Raw genomic sequence first — 13,639 nt, 5'->3', positions numbered from 1 at the left:
CCAGTTCAGATCCCTGTATTTAAAGACACAATATATACACCTAATATGGTATAGATGCCATTGTACAAATAAAACATGTGTTATATTTTTATAGACTATTATGCATATTTTATTCTATTAGCAATCATAAGAATTTGTGGCTTTATCCCAACTGAAAATTTCATATCCTTGCTTGAGATTCAAGTTTTGTCATAGGTAAATGCATAAGCTTCAAATGAAACATTTGAAGTTTCACTTTGTACAATCATAGGGAAGTTAGTGATTTGGGGGAGTAATTCCAAAGTTTTCTACAAACCTGGGGAGCCTAAGGACTGATGGTGGTCCTTTAAATTAATGAGAAGTTGTGATCAATACTGATAATCAACTTGTATGCCAGGAAGTGTATCAAAACCTTTACAGATGTGATCTTATTTAACTCTCACAAGAATATACTGAGGTATGCATTATAAATTCCATTTTGCAGGTAAGAAAACAGATGAAGCAGTTGGGTTTACACCTGCCCAAAGTTACATACTCAGAGGTGGAATTCTATACTACATTCGATTCTGCTTCCTCCACTTGTCCATGGCTGACTTTTGGAAGACTCAAAAGTTCAATTGTATCTACATTTCTTTTTCCTATTTAAAGGTCATGATACTTTCATTTTAGATATTTTCAGAGCCTCTTAAGGCTCTATAAATCATACCAGACTCATCTTCTGAGTTTCCAAAAGATTAGGTGGGTAGGGGGGAGTGATTTAAAGAATACAGGAGCAGAGTAGAGAGCCCAGATATGGACCCTCAACTCTATGGTCAACTAATCTTTGACAAACAGGAAAAAATATACAGTGGAAAAAAGACAGTCTCTTCAATAAATGGTGCTGCGAAAACTGGACAGCTATATGTAGAAGAATGAAACTCGACCATTCTCTTACACCGTACACAAAGATCAACTCAAAATGGATAAAAGACCTCAACGTGAGACAGGAATCCATGAGACTCCTAGAGGAGAACATAGGCAGTAATCTTTTAGATATCAGCCACAGCAACTTCTTTCAAGATATGTCTCCAAAGGCAAAGGAAACAAAAGCGAAAATAAACTTTTGGGACTTCATCAAAATCAAAAGCTTCTGCACAGCAAAGGAAACAGTCAAAAAAACAAAGAGGCAACCCACGGAATGGGAGAAGATATTTGCAAATGACAGTACAGACAAAAGGTTGATATCCAGGATCTATAATGAACTCCTCAAACTCAACACACACGAAACAGGCAAACATATCAAAAAATGGGCAAAAGATATGAACAGACACTTCTCCAATCAAGACACAAATGGCTATCAGACACATGAAAAAATGTTCATCATCACTAGCTCTCAAGGAGATTCAAATTAAAACCACATTGAGATATCACCTTACACCAGTTAGAATGGCCAAAATTAACAAAACAGGAAACAACATGTGTTGGAGAGGATGTGGAGAAAGGGGAACCCTCTTACACTGTTGGTGGGAATGCAAGTTCATGCAGCCTCTTTGGAGAACAATGTGTAAATTCCTCAAGAAATTAAAAATAGAACTTCCCTATGACCCTGCAATTGCACTCCTGGGTATTTACCCCAAAGATACAGATGTTGTGAAAAGAAGGGCCATCTGTACCCCAATGTTTATAGCAGCAATGGCCACGGTCGCCAAACTATGGAAAGAACAAAGATGCCCTTCAATGGACGAATGGATAAGGAAGATGTGGTCCATATACACCATAGAGTATTATGCCTCCATCAGAAAGGACGAATACCCAACTTTTGTAGCAACAGGGACGGGACTGGAAGAGATTATGCTGAGCAAAATAAGTCAAGCAGAGAGAGTCAATTATCATATGGTTTCACTTATTTGTGGAGCATAACAAATATCATGGAGGACAAGGGGTGTTAGGAGAAGGGAGTTGGGGTAAATTGGAAGGGGAGGTGAGTCATGAGAGACTATGGACTCTGAAAAACAATCCGAGGGTTTTGAAGTGGCAGGGGGGTGGGAGGTTGGGGTACTAGGTGGTGGGTATTATAGAGGGCACGGATTGCGTGGAGCACTGGGTTTGGTGAAAAAATAATGAATACTTTTTCTGAAAATAAATAAATCAATTTAATAAAAAAATTAAAAAAAAAAAAAGAATACAGGAGCCTATTACAAGACAAGGATGCTATGGAGCATCTAAGGAAGACCAAGAAATGGGAATTTCATCAGGAAGACATTTTCAATGAATAAGGACGTAAAAGGCATTTGGTTGCATCAGTTTCAATATATGACTCTAATAGAGGTCATTTATAAATCAGTATACCTCTATAACATTTTGATTTTTGAAGTCACTTCATATAGATTAGCTCATGCTCCTTACACCAACTCTATGACAGAGGGGATATTATCTTCCAAGCATAACTGATAAAACTGAAGTTACCATTTAGCAAGTAGGTGGCCAAGTCTTGGTTTGAACATACAACGTCTCACTCCCGACCCTGTGTATGTTCCACCTAGAGCAGGTAATGAGATCCTTGGGCTTTGAGCATGGATTTTTATGTGGTTTTATCTTCTTGAACAAACTGTAAAGTGCAAAGCAGAACAGGATGGCTTAAGTTCTAGCCAAAAAACCTGATGGGCCAGCTGCCTCTTTCTTTTTTCTTTTTTTCTGGAGAAAAATCCAGAAATAAAATAACAAGAATCCTCTATGATGATGGAAAATGGGCAATGTAGTTATTTTGCAATTAACAAAGTTTAAAGGACCCCCTCTGAAAAACATACCCAGGGGCCTAAATTACTAGTTTTATACTAATCTGAGTAATGTATTATTCTCTGTTTTATTTTTAGCCAACTCTATTTTCCAACTGACTGTCTTGCACTTAATGCTTTCATTAGTACTGGGGTATTTGCATAAATAATTTGAAATTAGGTACATAGTGATTGTGATGGCAATGATAAAAATTCTCAATTTATTTGCAGATAAATAAGAAAAAAAAAACAACTGAGGAATTCATAATCTTTAGCTCCTCTCCCAACAACTTTAACATTATTTTTGTTTAAGCAGTAAGTTATACAGAAGCAGCTTGTAATAGAGAGAGAATCTTGTTATTAGAGTGATCTGAGTTCTAGTTCTGCTTGGATAGTCTCTCTAAATCCAGCTTTTTCACCTGAAAATCTGCTAAATATATGAGTATATTGTATATTATATAATGTTAAGTATTATATCTAGTTTAAATTATAATAAATGTTTATGATTATTATAATATATATTAATATGTTCTATAATTAATTATATATACTATTATGTAATAGTATATATAACATGTATGAATACTATATATAGTTATAATAGCTACTATAAAATAATATATATGTTAAATATATAAAATATTTGATAGGTAGCCTAAACCCAATTAATTGTACCTATTGGCACTAAATGTTCTAGATACAGTGAAGCTGCTCTCTCCTGGAGCATGTAAGACAAATAACGGAGCAAAAGGCATTAATACTGAACACTGGATTGAAAAATAAGCTTAAACTAGTTGGGGAAATATTATTTTCTTATAACAAAGCCCAAGCCATACACTTTAAATTTAAAAGAGGAAACAGTTTTAATATATGTGTGATGTAAAAATTCTGCAGAATAATTTTGATTTAATAAAAGTCATGATAGAATGAGAATTAAAAATGGGAGCATATATTCTAATAAAACTAGGAAGCCTAAATTCAGTGTTGAGATCTTTCAGTAGTTGATATAAAGACTGGAATTACACATTTAAAAATAAAGAATAAACTACTGAAAAGTTCATTAATTTCTCATAGGAAATGAAATAGATTTCAAGCAATGTATAAGATGAGAAAAAGCTGAGGAAACAAAGATTAATTTTTCCAACAGGGAAACAAAAATGATAAAGGAAGGTACAGTGTAAAATATGATACTAGCCTGTGGCTTCATTTTAACCAACTGGTAAAAGCAGGAAGGAATCCATCAGACACTCTTTTCTAAATAGCAGAGGGCTAGTGATTCGGAATTGTGAGGAAAAAAATGTAATCAAGGCTTTACTGCAACAATGCAAATGCCATTTCCTTATTTTCAGCTTTATGAATCCACACAGGGACAAAGCAAAAAACTCATTATGCAATAGAAATAAATCTTAACAACCTTTACAAAAAAATGAAAGGAAAAGATGATAAGTTGAGAGACAGAAGCTGGGAGAGCTGAGGTGTTAAAATCCTTCATGTACAATTTGGAAGTCAAGATACACAGAAAACAAAAGATGAATTATTTGAATCTAAAAAAGTAAGAGACTAATCTAAAATAGAATTATATTTAAGGGATGATACATAAATTAAGAGATGCTTATTTTCCATAAATTAAAAAGTAGGCATTAAAAAAATATTGAAATAAGCCAATCAGAGAAAGAAAATTATCATTTGATCTCTCTGATATGAGGAATTTCAGAGGCATTGTTGGGGGTCGTGGGAGGTACGAAGGGAAAAAAATAGACAAGATGGGATTGGGAGGGAGACAAACTATATAATACTCTTAATCTCGCAAAACTAACTGAGGTTGCTGGGGAGTGGGGGTAGGAGGGTTAGGATGGCTGCATTATGGACATAAGGGAGGGTAGGTGTTATGGTGAGTACTGTGAAATGTGTAAGGCTGATGATTCACAGACATGTACCTCTGGAGTAAATAATACATTATATGTTAATAAAAAAAATTAGGGAAGGCGGAGGAGCAGGAGACCTAAATCATCAAGTCCCAGGAGTTCAGCTAGATAGTTATTAGACCATTTTGAACAGCTACCAACTCAACAGGAGAGAGAAGAGAAGAAGAGCAGCAATTCAAGGAACAGAAAATCGACCACTTTCCGGAAGGTAGGACGTGTGGAGAAGTGAATCTCAGGCAACATTTGGGAAGATAGACCTTGAGGGGAGGGGCCGGATCCCATCAAGTGAAAGAGCAGTGGAGCACAAAATTGGAACGTTTAGAAGTCCGCTCCACTGAGGCACATTACTCCAGAGGTTAAGCGGGGGTGAAGCACTCCCGGGAACAGTGTGGTTTCAGGACCCATGGGGTCACAGAAAGGCCAGGGGTGTCTGAATGTGGCAGAGCTGCCAGGTATTGGAGTGGGGAAGCTGAATATAGAGAATACAGAGATGGAGCTGAGGAGTGAGCTCTCAGCTCTGGGTTACCTTGTACTGTGTTCAAAGGCACAGCTGGGCCACTGCTCTTGGAGCAGTGACCCCAAATATAACAGATCCAGAGAGAAACCTTCCTTCCTCCTTTGGGAGGAGCAGCACAGGAGTGTGCAGCAGGAATCTGCTGGGTTTGGAGACTCTAAATGGGACCATGCACCAGAGATAGAAATGCTCAGTCACAGGCTGGGTGAGCACAGAATGTGGCCTGAGACCAGGGAGACGGGTGGGATTGACTGCTTTTCTGTAAGGGTGCATTGAGAAATGGGGTCCTGAGCTCTCAGCTCTCATTGAGTTGGAGATTGGGAGGCTGCCATTTTCATTCCTGTCCTCCAAAGCTGTATGGAAAGTGGTCAGGGAACAAAAGCTATGAGAGCGAACCTGAGCAGATTGCTTAGCCTGGCACCTGGCAAGTGTGGTGTAATTCAGCAAGAACATCCAGCCAAGACCAACTTCAATAATCAATGAGAAGTGTGAAACTCCAGAGCTAGAGGAATGCAACACATAAAATTCATAGCTTTATTTCCATGATTCTTAAGTCATTCAAAGTTAAATTTTTTTAATTTTATTTTTTTCTTACTCTATTTTTTGAAAATTTTCCTCTTTCCTATTTTAACATTTTAACATATTTTATCTTGCCAATACCTTTTTAAAAATCTTTTTAAAATTTTCATTGTTATATTCATCTTTTGTCCCTCACTGTGTTTAACCTTATTTTTTGTATACAGATAGTTTTTTTTTTTCTTTAAAATTTTGGGATACAATTTCTTCTAATAGCTTAAAAGATACCCTAAACTTAGCACATGGCTTTGTTCTAGTCTCCAGCCTGATCACATTCTTTCCTCTTTTTTTTTTCTTTTTCAACCAACTTCCTTATTAATTCCTTTTTAGAATCTTTTAAATTTTTTAACTTTACATTCATATTCTACCTCTTCATTGTGTTTACCCTTATTTTTTGTATATAGATGTTTTTCTTTCTTTAAAATTTTAGGAGGTATTTTCTTCTAAAAAACCAAGGTACACACAAAATCAAGTGTGTGGCTCTATTCTATTCACCAGTCATATATATATATATATATATATATATATATATTTTCTCCTACCCTTTTTCTTCCCTGGTTTTGGGTCTCTTCTGATTTGTTTAGTGTATATTTTTCTGGAGTCATTGCTACCTTTTTGGTATTTTGTTCTCTCATTCATCTATTTTTATTTGGATAAAATGACAAGGCAGAAAAACTCACCACACACACACACACACACACACAAAGGAGCAAGAGGCTGTACCAATGGCTAGGGACTTAATCAACATGGACATTAGTAATACATCAGAACTAGAGTTCAGAATGATGATTATCAAGGTGCTAGCTGGCCTTGAAAAAAGCATGTAAATTTTCAGAGAATCCCTCTCTGGAGAAATAAAATTCCTTTCTGGAGAGATAAAAGAGCTAAAAACTAACCAAGTTGAAATTTTAAAAAAGTTATTACTGAGGTGCAATAAAAAATGCTAGGCTAGGATAAATGAAAAAAGAAGAGAAAATTAGTTACATAGAAGCAAAATGATGGAGAATAAAGAAACTGAGTAAAAGAGACAAACAACTACTGGAAAATGAGGGGAGAATTCGAGAGATAATTGATATCATAAGACAGAATGATATTAGAATAATTGGGATCCCAGAAGATGAAGAAAGAGAAAGAGGCAGAAGGTATATTGGAACAAATTAAAGCAGAGAATTTCCCTAATTTGACAAAGGGAACAGGCATCAAAATCCAGGAGGCACAGAAAACCCTGCTCAAAATCAATAAAAAATAGGTCCACACCTCGTCATCTAATAGTAAAACTTACAGGTCTCAGTGACCTAGATTTTCAAGAGAAAATCCTGAAAGCAGTTTGGGACAAGAGGTCTGTAACATGCAATGGTAGAAATATTAGATTGGCAGCAGACCTATCCACAGAGATCTGTTAGGCCAGAAAGGACTGCCATGATATATTCAGAGCACTAAATTGGAAAAATATGCAGCCAAGAATATTATATCTAGCTAGCCTACCAATTAAAATTGAAGGAGAGATAAAAAGCTTCCAGGACAAACAAAAACTAAAAGAATTTGCAAACATCAAACCAGCCCTACAGGAAATATCGAAAGGGTCCTCTAATCAAAGAGAGAGCTTAAAAGTAACAGACCAGAATGGAACAGAGACAATATACAGCAACCGTCACCTTACAGGTAATACAATGGCACTAAATGCATAACTTTCAATAGTTACCCTGAATGTAAATGGGCTAAATGCCTCAATCAAAAACACAGGGTATCAGAATGAATAAAAAAACAAGACCATCAATTTACTGTCTCCAAGAAGCTCCTTTTAGTCTCAAAGACACCTCCAGATTTAAATTGAGGGGACAGAAAACAATTTACCATGCTAATGGACATCAAAAGAAAGTTGGGGTAGCAATCCTTATATCAGATAAATTCAATTTTAAGTCAAAAACCATCATAAGAGATGAGAAAGGACACTATATCACACTTAAAGAGTCTGCCCAACAAGATCTAACAATTTTAAATATCTATGCCCCTAACATGGGAGCAGCCAATTATATAAAGGAATTAATAACAAAATCAAATGAACACATCAACAATAATACAATAATAGTAGGGGACACCCCCCTCACTGAAGTGGACAGATCATCTAAGCAAAAGATCCATAAGGAAATAAAGGCTTTAAATGACACACTGGACCAGATAGGCATCACAGATATATTTAGAACATTCCATCCCAAAACAACAGAACACACACTCTTCTCTAGTGCACATGAAACTTTCTCCAGAATAGATCACATCCTCGGTCACTGTTGGGAACTGTTTGCGTTGTTATGGCTCTGGAAGCCTGGATAAGAAGTGAACTTGGACACATTTGGGGACACCCTTGTGTGCCAAGGGAACTTGGAGCAAGTCCAGCTGGGATACTCGCATGGCTTGACTCTGAAAGTCTATTCAGGGTGAAAATAACATCTGCGTAGTTTTATGTGATTCACTTATGACTTATCTTGAGAAAAAACACATTCTTGAAACCTTAAGATTATTACAAAAGTCTGAAGGTTAATAGCCTGTTAACATCCTGCCTGACTCATTTTTCACTGACGTATATGATTGAGTATTGATACTAGCATTGTGCTGAAGCTGTATAAAAGTGGTTACATGAAGAAATAAAGTTGCTACTCTCCTGAGATGGAGTAGTCCTCCTGAGCCCGCTATGTCTCTCTCTCTCTCTTCCTTAAATCTCCCAGCCCTACTTTCAGGTATTGTTCTCTGGCTGGACCAGCAGGTCACAAATTGGGTCTCAACCAGTACCAAAAGATTGGGATCACTCCTTGCATATTTTCAAACCATTGTGTGTTGAAACTAAAACTCAACAATAAGAGGAAAGTTGGAAAGAACTCAAACACATGAAGGCTAAAGAGCATCCTACTAAAGAATGAATGGGTCAACCAGGAAATTAAAGATAAATTAAAAAGAATTCTTGGAATCAAAGGAAAATGAAAACACAACAGTTCAAAATCTTTGGGACACAACAAATGCAGTCTTGAGAGGAAAGTATATAGCAATACAAGACTTTCTCAAGAAACAAGAAAGGTCTCAAATACACAACCTAACCCTACACCTAAAGGAGCTGAAGAAAGAACAGCAAAGAAAGCCTTAACACAGCAGAAGAGAAATAATGAAGATCAGAGCAGAAATCAATAAAATAGAAACAAAAAGAACAGTAGAACAAACCAAGGCAACTAGGTGCTGGTTCTTCGAAAGAATTAACAAGATTGATAACCCCCTGGCAAGACTTACCAAGAAGTAAAGAGAAAGGACCCAAATATTAAAATCATAAATGAAAGAGGAGAAATCACAACCAACACCAAAGAAATACAATTATACGAACATATTACAAGCAACTACATGCCAGCCAATTTGACAATCTGGAAGAAATGGATGCATTCCTAGAGACATATAGACTACAAAAGCTGAGCCAGGAAGAAATAGAAAACCTGAACAGACCCGTAACCAGTAAGGAGATTGAAACAGTCATCAAAAATCTCCCAACAAACAAGAGCCCAGGGCCAGAGAGCTCCCTAGGCGAATTCTACCAAACATTTAAAAAAGAATTAATACCTATTCTCCTGAAACTGCTCCAAAAAATAGAAATGAAAGGAAAACTTCCAAACTCATTTTATGAGGCCGGCATTACCTTGATACCAAAACCAAAGACCCCATCACAAAGGAGAATTACAACCAATATCCTTGATGAACACAGATGTAAAAATTCTCACCAAAATACTAGCCAATAGGATCCAACAGTACATTAAAAGGATTATTCACCATGACCAAGTGAGATTTTGGCTGCAAGGTTGGTTCAACATCCGCAAATCAATCAATGTGATATAATTCATGAATAAAAGAAAGAACAAGAACCATAGGATACTCTCAATAGATACTAAAAAAAAAAAAATTGACAAAGTAAAGCATCTTTTCTTTATCAAAACTCTTCAAAGTATAGGGATAGAGAGCACACACCTCAATATCATAAAAGCCATCTACAAAAAACCCACAGTGAATATTATTTTCAATGGGGAAAAACTGAGAGCTTTTTCCCTAAGGTCAGGAACATGGCAGGGCTGTCCACTATCACCACTGCTATACAGCATAGTACTAGAAGTCCTAGCCTCAGCAATCAGACAACAAAAAGAGATAAAAGGCATCTGAATCAGCAAAGAAGTCGTCAAACTCACTCCTTGTAGATGATATGATACTTTATGTGGAAAACCCAAAAGACTCCACTCTAAAACTGTTGGAATTCATATAGGAATTCAGTGAAGTGTCAGGATATAAAATCAGTGCACAGAAATCAGTTGCATTTCTATATACCAGGAGCAAGACAGAAGAAAGAGAAATTAAGGAGTCAATCCCATTTGCGATTATTACTGTGGCTTAAACATACTTTCAGATAAAGATAATAAAGTATAGGAACATATGTAAGATATATTCATATCTAGTAAATGAGAGATTTTTCTAGTAAAATGTACACTCAGAATATGGTTCACATTTATAAATTTTGTCTGTATTGGGGAAGTGATCATAAGAATAAAAATTAAATTAATAGAATTATACTAAAAATACTAAAATACTTTTCTTTGATATTTATTTCTTTTTCTCCATCAGACCATCTTTTTTTTTTTTTTTTTTTTTTGATGGACCATCTTTTTTTCCACTGAAGTTTATGTGGTCATGTACAATCTCTTACCATCCCCTATCTTTCTTCAAAACTTTACCAAATATTATATTTGGGGGTCTTATTTCTTACTATGCTCTTCCATATGTCCTTTGGATGTCCCCACTCATTCCCAGTTATTTATTTTTCTTCATGTTGCTCTTTTCACCCTGAATACCCTTTCCCCCTGACTCCATGTTGAAATCTTACCCATTCTTCCTGGTCCAGTTCAAATGACCAGACTGTAAACTTATTTTTTTTTTAAACAGTTTATTTATTTATTTGACAGACAGAGATCACAAATAGACAGAGAGGCAGGCAGAGAGAGAGAGGAGGAAGCAGGCTCCCTGCTGAGCAGAGAGCCCGACGCGGGACTCGATCCCAGGACCCTGAGATCATGACCTGAGCCGAAGGCAGCGGCTTAACCCACTGAGCCACCCAGGCGCCCAGACTGTAAACTTATTTAGGAAATAGACCACATTCTCCATGGCACCACCCAGCAAATGTTTGTGGAACTAAACTGACCTACTCCACCATGGTTTTCAAAAATTTCCCTACAAGGAACAGGGTGGCCTATTCATTTAATAGACATTAATGAAATAATTAAATACAGGTTTGACAGTAGCACATGGTAGACTCTCGATACTTACCTATTTCAGCTATTGATCTATTTTTATAATATGAAGAGATAAGTTTTGTTACTTGTGATTGTTAGAGAAATTTCTAATTACGGTTCCTTCATCATTATGACAAGGCTGATCACACTAATGATTTTTTTTATATTGAGAATTTTGTTAAAATCCAATCCAAGATATTAAAAGTTTTTCCTTAAGAAAATACAACCCACTTCATATATGTGTTTTATCATGAGATTTCCAAGGAGAGTTCCTCGAGTCGGATAATGAGTTGTGGTGTTATTTGGGTATTACATTGTATTCGGCTCAATTAAAATACATATTCTGTATTCTATGTTATGTATGTTTATGGATGTATATAAAGTATATACATGCTGTACATACTTACTTATATTTTGGATATATTATATATCCTACTTTCAAATACCACAAGCCCCTTGAAGTTAGTAAATCCATTTAAACGTATCACCACACAATAGAAACTCAGGTTCTTGAACAGAAAATGTGGTCAGAAAGATAGGTAAAGAGTAAAATTTTAGGAAAGTATGTTTATTTGTTCAAATATGATCATCAAGCAGATGCTAAAAAAAGTTCACATTATGGGGCGCCTGGGTGGCTCAGTGGGTTAAGCCACTGCCTTCGGCTCAGGTCATGATCTCAGGGTCCTGGGATCGAGTCCCACATCGGGCTCTCTGCTCAGCAGGGAGCCTGCTTCCCTCTATCTCCCTCTCTGCGTGCCTCTCCATCTGCTTGTGATCTCTCTCTGTCAAATAAATAAATAAAATCTTTAAAAAAAAAAAAAAGTTCACATTAGAACTTTCATTTTTCCTTTTAGTTGGCCCAAATGACCATTTTCCAAAATGGAAATGAAGATTCTCAATATAAATAGTAGTTTAAAAATATTCTCACTTGCTTCTACTACCAACATCCTATTACTATTATAAATAGTGTATTCTTTTTGACAACTACTAGTGAAGGAAAACGCTGCAATTTCTCATGGAAGCTACTGCCTAGGATAATACCATCCCCCAGACTATGTATGAATGGGATCAATAAATCAGTGCCCAAACACCACTTCCTTCCCTTTCATGGGGCCATAAATGCTTGTCAAGGGTTTTTAGCTAAAACTGCCCTTACTGAGTGGGCTATGCCTTAGTTAAACTAGTGGTTAACTAAAACAGCTAAGAAGGGAAAAAAGCCAGGGAGACAAACAACTCTTCTCATTGTATTAATATCTCTTTTGTACAGATGTTCCTCTTTTTAAAAACTATGTCTTCTCCCCATTAGAGCCATCTGTGCAATGAGTATAACAATTTCAAACTCTATATTGTACTCATTTATATTTGTCTCTTATTACTAGACAATTATGCTCTTCAAAGTAGGTATTTATATTCTCACAACAAAAACAATAGATGTACATATTTTTGTTCAATGAAAAGAAAGAAGTTAAGTGTCCCTAAATAAGCCTATAGAAATAGATTTAGATGTTTGGGATGCTGGAAATATTATTAATGGAAAGATTTTTAAAGCTAAAGGATTAAATTACATAAAACATTATTATCATTTATCATATACACTCATTATGGTTCCATGGATTATTGTAATAAATGCCTTTGATATGAAAACCTTGGCTAACAAACAGATTTCCAATGGACCAATTATTTCAAATCCTACCCTGGAGTGTTTCTATGCCATGACCCATATAACACAGCATTCAATGTGAGGTATGACATTTTTAGATCTGATCCAGAGTGTTTTATTATTGAAGGTACTAGAAGGATCTCATTTAGCAGAATCACTTTAGGCATTACTCTAGGCATGGATTATATAAGCAACATTTGAGCAATATTCCAATAGTAAATTCAGCAGAAAAAAATAACTATTGTGACATAACTTAGTAACTTGGATTTTGAAATATATATAATACATGTGATATATATGTATATATAATATTATTTATGGGAATACAAACCAGGGCTATTGAATATTGTCAGAATAGTATGTACCAGGCAATTGCTGAGTGGTATACTATTTTGGTGAACTTTCCTACTGTCTACCATGAAAAAAAGCTAGCAAAAGAAGTTTGATCTTAAAAGCAAAGATATGGGATGCCTTGGTGGCTCAGTCAGTTAAGTGTCTGTCTTCTGCTCAGGTCATGATCTCAGGGTCCTGGGATCAAGACCCGTGCATCAGGCTTCTTGCTCAAGGGTGGCAGGGTTGGAGGGGAGAGCCTGCTTCTCCCTCTGCCTGTCACTCCCCCTGATTCTGCTTGTTCTTGCTCTTTCTGTAATAAATAAATAAAATATAAATAAGTAAATAAATAGCAAGGAAAGATACAAGTTGACTGTATAAATCCATACACAGCAGAGGACATGAAATCACACCAAGGAAAGAAGAATACATGAGAGTTATAGCTGCCACAGATGTGAAGTACAACAATTCTGAGTCCCACCTGTGGTTCTGTACTGTAAGCTGCTGAGCCTTAGAATCAAAAGTTGTGAGATACGCTCCCTTCAGTAACTCTAGTCCATATAATTGGGTTGAACAGAGATAGACAAAACTGA

At 36.1% G+C, this 13,639-nt stretch overlaps 1 protein-coding gene across 3 annotated transcripts in view; it reads right to left on the bottom strand.

Moving 5' to 3' along the window:
* GRM5 (glutamate metabotropic receptor 5) overlaps window positions 1–13,639 on the bottom strand; it is a 543,151-nt gene that overhangs the window by 337,278 nt on the left and 192,234 nt on the right. The gene's annotated exons all lie outside the window — the stretch shown is intronic.

This window comes from Neovison vison, chromosome 7 (assembly GCF_020171115.1).
Source record: "Neovison vison isolate M4711 chromosome 7, ASM_NN_V1, whole genome shotgun sequence".
NCBI lineage: Eukaryota > Metazoa > Chordata > Mammalia > Carnivora > Mustelidae > Neogale > Neogale vison.
Note: the sequence above shows the minus strand (reverse complement) of the source record. Positions and strands in the feature narration are given on the sequence as shown.